Below are 10,067 nucleotides of genomic sequence, written 5' to 3' on the forward strand. Positions count from 1 at the left end.
TATCTCATAGTCCATAGGATTAGGACTAAGTGGAAATTGCGACTCTCGATTTATTGGAAATTCTTCATCCTAGCCTTCACCACTATTGCTTTCATAGTCCATAGGATTAGGACTAAGTGGAAACCATGACTCTCTATTCATTTGAAAATTTTCATCATGATATTCATCACTGTTGCTCTCCATAGGATTAGGACTAAGTGGAAACCGTGACTCTTTATTTATTTGAAATTATTCATCATGCTCTTCATCACTGCAGCTCTCATAGTCCATAGGATTAGGGCTAAGTGGAAACCGTGACTCTCTATTCATTTGAAATTATTCATCATACTCTTTAGCATTGCTTCTCTCATAGTCCATAGGATTAGAACTAAGTGGAAACTGCGACTCTTTATTTATTTGAAAATCTTCATCATGCTCTTCATCACTGCTGCTCTCATAATCCATAGGATTAGGAATAAGTGGAAACCATGACTCTTTATTTATTTGAAATTCTTAATCCTTTCCTTCATCAATGTTTCTCTCATATTCCTTAAGATTAGGACTAAGTGGAAGATTTAACTCCCTATTCATAGTGAAATAATTTCTGTTATATTCATCAATATGAATAGAGTTGTTATGCGACGAAGATGTTTATGCTTCACAAAGCGAAACTTCACTATCAAAAGAATCCATGCCTTTCAAATAGAAAAGGTTGAATGATACAAATGCACTCTCTCCTAATGATAATATATAGCTTAAAGAATGCAAATTTCCCTCTAAAAAATTTCACAGAAAATTTTCCCTCCAAAAAATTTGTTTCATGTATTTCCCTCCAAAATTTTCTTCTACAATTTATTGAAAATTTTTAACTAAAATTTTCTTATGAAATTAATATTTTAGACTAAATATTTAAATTAAAATTGTAAACTAAATCTTTTACCTAAATTAATTTTTTACTTAAACTATATAGCATTTACTAGACAATTGAATATTTCTTTTAATTTTTATTATATCTTCTATCACACATTTAAAATAAATTGCTATATCGCCATAACACGATTTATATGTTAAGTTTTTATAGTAAAAAAAATTAATACCACATTCACCATGCGGTAAAACAATTATGTAATGTTCTCTTTATCATAAATTACTATATCGCCATAACAAGATTTATATGTTAAAGTTTTTATAAAATCAATTTAATACTACATTCACCATGCGGTAAAAAAATTCCGTAATTTCCGCTATATCATAAATTTCATTATCACTATTCTTCACATCACATCAAGGATTTTCGAGGTTCGTTAAAAGACTTGGAACGATTTTGTGGAGCAACGACATTATTATAGACAACATATTCAATGGAAGATTATCACATTTGAAATGTTAGTTTCCCTTTTGTTGTGTGCAAGTCTGAAACTCTCATAGATTTACTAGTAGTTATGTGTAAGTTGGGTTATCTTCGTGTAAAATACCAGACCAAAAACATATTCCAGTAAAATAATATTTAACTTTTTATTAATGAAATTTAGATTTCTTTTAGAAATTAAAAATTTAGATGAGCCAGGCTTACCCGACAGTCCCCTGGCAGGCAGGAGGCAGTGGGTGTGGTGGGCCCAGTCGTCCTCTCCGGTGGCACCCACCGCATGGCCCAACCACCAAGGGTGAGGGTTGATTCTCAGAATCAGGCCTTTACCCCCATGGGTCCATTGGGCCGCGGGGGTGGGGAAGGAAGTGGCGTGCATCTCCCTCCCGCCCCATGGGCCAAGCGAGCCTCCACCCCCGCTGGGGGGGAGGGGGGGTGGTGGGGAGGTGGGGTGTTGCACGCAACCCCTGCCGCCTCACCCTCGCAGCCCAATGGGCTCGTGGGGGTGTAGGCCTAATTATCAGAATTGGGCCTCAACCCCCACGGGCCCAATGGGTTGTGGGGATAGGGCGGGAAGGGGCTGCACGCAGCCCCTTCCCCCCCACCTCCACTGCCCAAAAGACCCATGGGGGTGGCAGGCTATTTTTTTTTTTAAAGGTTATGATTTAAAAATTATTTATGATTTATGATTATTTATCGTTTTTAGATTTTGCTTCGTTTTGTTTGTTTACTTAAGATTTTTTTTTTGTACTTTATTGATTTATATATATGTGTATATTGTTTGCAGGAAAATGGCATCAAATAAAATTTTTGTAAATCTTTCTGGACCAAAGACTGCTAAAATTAAAGGTGGATCCTCAAAAAATATTGTTGAATGAACCAAACTTGATCTAATAACTACAAATCTATCAAGTGCCTCAAACGATAAGAAGATGTTTTCTTACTGGAAGAAATCACAAGTGAAGCATACAAAACATGTATGGTATGTGAAAAATAGACAAGGCGAACAAAATTTGCAGATATATCTATATGTTGATATCCCCAATGATAGTAGACTTTATGAGGTGCTGGGAAAAATACTAGACATATATTTGATACCAGACACTAAAGTTGTTTATGTACTTACAAAACCTCCCAAGTCACATGATAAGATTAAATATCAATTATCATTGTCAACATATGACATGACAGAGGAATCTACAAAGATGTGTAAACAAATCATAAATGAGATTGCACAAGATATCGTAAGTATTGTTGTTTATATTTATGTGTTTTGCGTTATTGTAACTGTATCATTATATTTTTATAACTTATTTTTTATTGACATATGATATTTTGTTTGACAAAATTTTATTGAAAATCTTTCAATTATGTTGGGAGGCAATTATTTCATAGAGCAAAATATTATGAATGTTGTCAGCAGTTTCTACTTAGGGTCAGAAGAAGATATGGCAAACAAACAAAAAATAGTAATTCATGATGCTACAAAACTACATCCAAGGGATCAACAAAGAATGTATATTGTGGATAAATCTAGCAAAGGTAGACATGTTACTTTGAAGATGAGGAAGTTGAAACTGAAAGTGAAGAATATGTTTCCATTACTGAGCATGAAATTAGAACTGATGTTAGAAAGGATAAGAGCCATAAAAGATCAAAAGTAAAAATGCCCAAGAATGTTTCTTTTCTAGTTGATGATGAGAATGTTACTTATCTAGAATAAAAGAGGAGGAAGAAAATGAAAGTTGATCATTCTCAAATATTCAAGGCTAACAGTGAATATCCTAGTGAAAATTCAAAAGAAAGCAGGGAAATCATTACACCAGGAGTTGATTTAGAGGATGGCCTTATTAAAACAAAACAAAATGACATTCGACATAACTTGATAGAGACAAACTTAATTGAGGGTGGTCACACATTTCAACTTACTGTGAGACAAATCTATAAGCCAAGTGAAGGGAAATTTAAATATCAAATCATAAAGCCACACCACCTGCATGTTCACAACTTGAAGACATTTATGAAGTACAATCCATATGCTCATGTGGTTGATTATGTGCTTCTTGTTGATCCAGTTCAATTTCCCAACAAAGAAGCATTTGATAAGTCAAAATGTTTTGAATACAATTAGTATGTGCTTGGGGGGAACCATTCTGTAGAAGTTCAAAGGCAATTGATGGAGAAATATCCCAATAACTCACATTTTGAAATAATGAAATGTATCATTTATGCTCGTTTATCATATACAAAAGCAAAGTTATTGGCATGGGATCATAATACAGTTAATGAATCTAGGATGTCTATGACTTTCATCCAAAGGGTTAGATTTATTCATAATGAATTTGAAGAAAAATGTGGTCGGGATAAGATAAATGTTAATCTAGAATTTCGAAAGGAATGTTTTATGGAAATAAACTATCAAATTGAGGAAAAAATCAATTCAAAAGGCGGCAAAGTACATTCTGATATATTTAGAAGTGTTGATAACATTTTCCTGTTGGCATTTTAAACTAGAGAGATATGGGAATTGATTGTTGAGATTTTTAGCATGTAGGAGAACATTGGCATTAAAAACCAGAAGGTCAACAATTTTAAACCATTGATATGTAGCAGCAGTAAATCAGGTCCTGAAATGAAGCAACTTCTAGAAGATGTGACTATCACACCTTGGAGTGCAATGCAAGGAGTGAAGGATGAAAAATTTGTCAAAACAATATTATCTCGTGTCAATTTGAGGGAATTATCATTGGATGAAATGTGTGAGGAATTTCAAAAGTAAGTTTGTTGAATTATTTTTACTTATTTCTAGATTATAATTTTCTTTTAAATATAACATATTGTTCTTGGTAGTATTTGTTATACATATCATTATATTAATTTTTTTACTTTATCTATTCAATCACAAATTTTACATGAAAATACAAGAACAAATGGTTAAATTTTTGAATGAAGATAGTTAGGATGATGTTGTACACAACTACCCAAATTCAGGTTCTACATCAACACTAAAACATTTTTATCTGGCATTTAAAAAGGTATGTCGATTTATACATTCATTTCTATTCATCTGTATACTATTTTTATTTTATAACTTATACATATATTTGTTTATTTTATTAAAGATGAGAAATGATGCAAATGGAGCACCAGATAGTTTCAGAAGATTTATCGAAAAAATTAAGATTGGAAGACTGATCCAACTCTAACTCATTTCATTTGGAATGGCCTTGACACTATTCAATATCAAGTAATGCAAAATGATTGTGAAGATATTGCTAAACTTGTAACTAAAAGGGATTATTCCCTAGTTATTGCAGATATTCCCTATGGTTTCAATATCCCAAACATTGACTATGATAGTGACCCTTATAATTATCAATCTCTTAGTAAAGTGGTTGCGGGATTTGTACAAGTCACATCATCACCATTATGGAGATTTGTGACATTTCATTCAGACACACAATTGGAAATTTTATTGACAAGCTTCAAGGGGAAAACAAACTCAAGATTGCAACTTACATGGTAAGACATTGAAATTGTATGTTTGACTAATGTTAAAAAAATCACTTATGTACAAGTTAATTAAACTTTTACTATTTCATGTTACAGGCAAAAGTCAAATATTCTTAACCGTGAAAATCAATCAATTATAAATGATTGTGATCCAGGTGGATATTGGTGGCCACCCACCAATTCCACTTGGACCCCCACCATTGTTTCTTTCAGTTTTTTCAGTTTCCTTAATTGTAGCTCAATTTGTTATTTTTAGTAGTTTTTCGGGTCCTAAACTTCCAGAGCCATTTTGAGGCCTTAAAAGATGTTTTTTTTTTTTTGCAATCTACCACCAATGATTTTTTAATAAAAACGTTTTTTTCATCGTAGTCCTCGGAGAGATCTTTCCAATGGGGTATCATGCGTGTCAAATAGAGATAATATGACCAAGTCTCGACCCCAGGAAGTTGGTTGTCCAACTAACCCCAACGGGACCCATAAACTCCTGATGTTACATCTCCTTGGGTTATGGTTTTGGTTGTTTAGGGTTTTCTTTCCTTGTTCAATAATAAAAAAGACCCTTGAGCCTCATTGTAACATAGTTCAAAGGCATATAGCCGCCACATCTCTTCTCAGAGATAAGCTACCATTGCCCGAGCTAGTTTATTTTCATTTTTGTTTGTAAGCATATTTCAGTATTTTACATTAATAAAATGAAGTATTATTTTTGCTGCATCTCTGTATTTATGGTTATATCTGTAATTTGTTGTGTTCTTGTTTAAATTAGGATTAATGGTATCAGAGCGGTCTGCTCTTTCTATGTTTTTCTTTGCATGTCCCTAACAAGGTTGGAATATAAGGAGTTAGGGCTTGAACTGGTGGAACCTTTGCAATATCAACCTCGCAAATCCCGATGGTCACCCATGGAAAATGCAAAGAAAGATGAGGGGGCAAGAGATCCTATCAAAATCTTGCTCGAAGAGTCCCTCAAGCAACAAAGGAACGTGATGATGGACAACTTTTCCCAGATACTTTAGTGGCTACCCAGCGGCGAAACATCTACTTCCAACAGCTACTCTAGAAGCACCACACCCTTTAAGGTACAAGTTAACTTTGACATTCCCATATTTGAGGGTCAGATAGATGCAAATGTTGTAGATAAATGGTTAAATTTGTTAGAAGGGTATCTTTCTGTTCATGATTTTTCCAGCCAGGAAAATATTAATTTTTCTCTTCTCAAAGTCGCCCCCCACGTCAAGGGCCGGTGGGAAACCTACTGCAAGCAGAAGGATGAAAGTATGGCCTCACAGTTTTCAGCCGCACCCACTTGGAATTCATTTCAGGATGCCATCAAGGAGCAGTACTACCCTGTCGGAAGCTATGAGGAAAAATACATACAATGGACCATGCTACGACAGGGAAGGGACCAAGACATGCCAGATTTTACCAATATTTTTCATACCCTTTGCACAAAGTTGGGTATCAATGATTCTGAGCAACATTTGGTACTCGAATACCGCAGCTGCCTACACAGGTACATCCAAGACGAGATGGAGTTCCTGGACATCTCCTTGCTGGGTTGTGTTATGTTCTTTCCACGACTAGCCCATGTAGTTAACTGGGGGGTTAGAGGAGGGGTGGAACCCCCCCTTTGTTGCGTCGATTATGTAGCGGGGACATCATAGGGGGTTTGAGGGGTGAAAGTAACCCCCCTCTATGGGGTTCGGGGTAGCGCCCTGGAAAAGTTTGTTTTTTGGACCCTATATTAGGTCGAGTGAACCTACCTATGGTTTGTGCATGGTTTTCACACATGGTTTTGGATGTGATGGTTTTCGGTCCATGGTTTTGGACGCAATGGTTTTAGGTCCATGGTTTTGGATGCAATGGTTTTCGGTCCATGGTATTGGATGCTTCAGCATGTATAAATATGTATTGTAACATTGAAAGGAACATAATAAAAAATAAAGCTGGTAGTCCCGGCTTTGGGATCCAGGGGAAAATATCTGTGTATATGTGTTTTATGTGTTATTCTCTCGCATTGTTTATTTTCTATGTTTTAGAATTTGTATGCAGGTAATTTCTGTACGGGGTTGAAACCTACACTCCTCGCTCGGCACGACATACCGATACGCTATCAAGATTGAGTAGAAGTTTAAAGGGAAGAAGCGAGACTTTGGATATGTGAATCCAAAGCAAGGGAAAGGTTCCCCCCAAACCACAGAACAAAGGATAAAGCCAAGGCTGGGCCGCCTAGGACAACCCGCCAAAGTTGAAAGCAAAGAACAACACTGCGAAGCCGAAGGACACCGGAAAGTGGTGTGAGTTCCATAAGAGCGCCACTCACAACACAAGTGAGTGTCAGGCCAAGCAGTCACTGGTGGCTGAGCTAAAGGCTTTGGAATCAGATGCATCTTCTGACTCTAAGTTAGAACCCAACATGGGGAATGACAAAGGGAAGCAGATTATCGATGTAGAGCCCAACGCCACCGTTGCCACCACAAAGATTCAAAAGGAGGAACCTGAAGATCTAGAGGAGGAGGAGTGCCTCTTCCACTCCCAAATGTGGGTAAAGGGCTCCCCACTACAGTTCATTGTCGACAGTGGGAGCTAAAAGAACCTCATTTCGACAGAGGTTGTGAAGCGGCTAGGTTTACGGACCACAACACGTCCCCAACTGTACACCATCGGGTGGCTTCACCAAGGACAGGATCTTCGCGTGAGCTAGCAGTGTCGCCTTCCATACAACATCAAGCCCTTCATGGATGAGGTATTATGTGACGTTTCTCCACTTGATGTTTGTGATGTATTATTAGGTCAACCATACTTGTGGAAGTGACATGCTGTGTATGATTCAAGGCCTCGCGTTGTTATTGTTACTTTGGGAAATAAGTTGTATAGGATACCGCAGGTAGCACCGCCTACCGCCATCTCTTTGGTTACTGCAAAACAATGTAGTAAGCTCATTTACAAAACTGGGAAATTTGTTTTCTTGATGATACATCCTCAGGGAAAGAAGAAGACCCTAGCCACGACCTCCAGACAGGGCCCCTCCACACGACAATAACATATGGACAAGGTCATGGAGGAGTACGAGGACATCTTCACCTCTCCCGTAGAGGTGCCTCTGCACTGTTAGGTCAAGCACTCCATTGATCTAACCCCAGGTGCGTCACTACCCAATGGACCAATTTATTGGCGCTCCATTCTAGAGAATGACAAAATCAAGAGGTAGATTCAGGAGCTGCTGCAGAAAGGTCACATTTGACCAAGTTCATCACCCTGTGGTAGCCCGATCATGTTGGTATAGAAGAAGAATGGGACTTGGAGGCTTTGTATTGACTATTGGGCGCTGAACAAGATCACTGTCCGGAATAGGTACCTGATCCCATGGATTGATGACCTTTTGGACCAACTAAACAGGAAAAAATATTCCAACAATATCGACTTGAAGTCAGGCTATCATCAAGTACCAATCTAACCCTCTGATGTGTGGAACACTGCCTTTAAAGCCAAGGAGGGCCTTTTCGAATGGTTGGTTATGCCTTTCGGGTTGACGAATGCTCCTGCAACCTTCATGAGACTGATGGATGACATCTTGCAATCATTCATTAACTCATTTGTAGTGGTATATTTGGATGACATCCTGATCTTCAGCCAAAGTTGGGAAGAGCACCTCCACCACATCTGACAAGTTCTCCAAACACTGCGGCAACACAAGCTATGCGCCAATTTTGAGAAATGCACTTTTGGCATGACCCAAGTTCAGTATCTAGGATACATTATTGATGAAAAAGGGGTGCATGTGGATCCAGCGAAGATCCAAGTCATTCGGGATTCGCCATCTCTAACCACTCTGACAGCTCTTCAGCTTTCTGGGTCTTGCCAATTTCTACCGCAGGTTCGTGTTGGGATTCTCTCATATCACTTGGACCTTGAGTCAAGTCACCAAGGGAGGAGCAAAAGCAAAATTATTTTGGTCTGAATCTCAACAGACAGAATTCACAGAGTTGAAACGTCGCCTTTTCTCAGTACTAGTGCTCACATTACCAGACTTGCAACAACCATTTGAGATCGAGACAGATGCCTCTGACTATGCTATTGGGGCAGTCCTTACTCAAAACAGAAATCTAGTGGCATATCACAATGAGACACTTTCAGACACAGTCCGGAAGTATCCCACTTATGACAAAGAGATGTATTCCATTGTGCAGGCTTGCCGACAATGGAAGCATTACATTTTGGGGAAGGAAACAGTCATCCACACAGTCCACTGGCCTCTGTAGTTCATATAGACGCAAGGGAAGTTGCGGAATGATCGCCATTAGAAGTGTTCCACATACCTACAACAACTCCATTTGAATATCAAGTATAAGAAGGGCAGCACCAATAATGTTGTTGATTGCCTCAGTCGACCACCGATCATGGAATTAACCACCGTTCTCAACTCTTGTGGGAACTAGACTTCTGATTGACCACTTCTCTACAAAAGCGACCCAAAATTTGGCCACACATACCAAACACTCTTGGAGGGTCAACATGTTCCATATTTTCACCTCCAGGATGCCCTGTTATGCCACTTGGGTCACCTTTGTGTGCCTTCAAGTGAGCATGCCAGATGATTTGGGAAGCATACTACAGTCATGTTGTTGGGCATTTCGGGGTTGAGAAAACAGTGGGAGTACTGCAGAAGTATTTCTATTGGCCGAATCTTCCATAAGATGTCAGGAAGTACATCAAATCCTGCACTGCCTACGCCATTGCCAAACTGATCATGAAGAAGCAAGTCCTTTATACTTTGTGGCCTACCCCTAGTCAACCTTGGGAATTCATCTCCATGGATTACATGTCAGGCCTTCCTTCTACTAAGCATGGAAACGACTGTGTTTTTGTGGTCATTGATAGATTCTCGAAGATGGCCATTATGGCGGCATGCAAGAAGAATATCACAATAGAAGCCACTACTAAACTCTTTTTTGAACGAGTGTGGGTACACTTTGGGATCCCACAATCTATCATCTTAGATCAGGACAACATGTTCCTTAGTACATTTTGGTCCAATGTCTGGTCGATGCTAGACACCAAACTCACTAAGTCCACAGCATTCCATCCCCAAACTGATGTCCAGATAGAGGTCATCAACAGGATGATCATACACTTTCTGTGCATGTACAACTCAAAGAATCCATGCACATGGGATGAGAGCCTCCCCTATGTTCAACACAGCTATAAC

The sequence above is a fragment of the Pinus tabuliformis genome, chromosome Q (assembly GCF_031772625.1).
Source record: "Pinus tabuliformis cultivar Carrire ecotype Pingquan chromosome Q, CPIR1, whole genome shotgun sequence".
NCBI classification, from domain to species: domain Eukaryota; kingdom Viridiplantae; phylum Streptophyta; class Pinopsida; order Pinales; family Pinaceae; genus Pinus; species Pinus tabuliformis.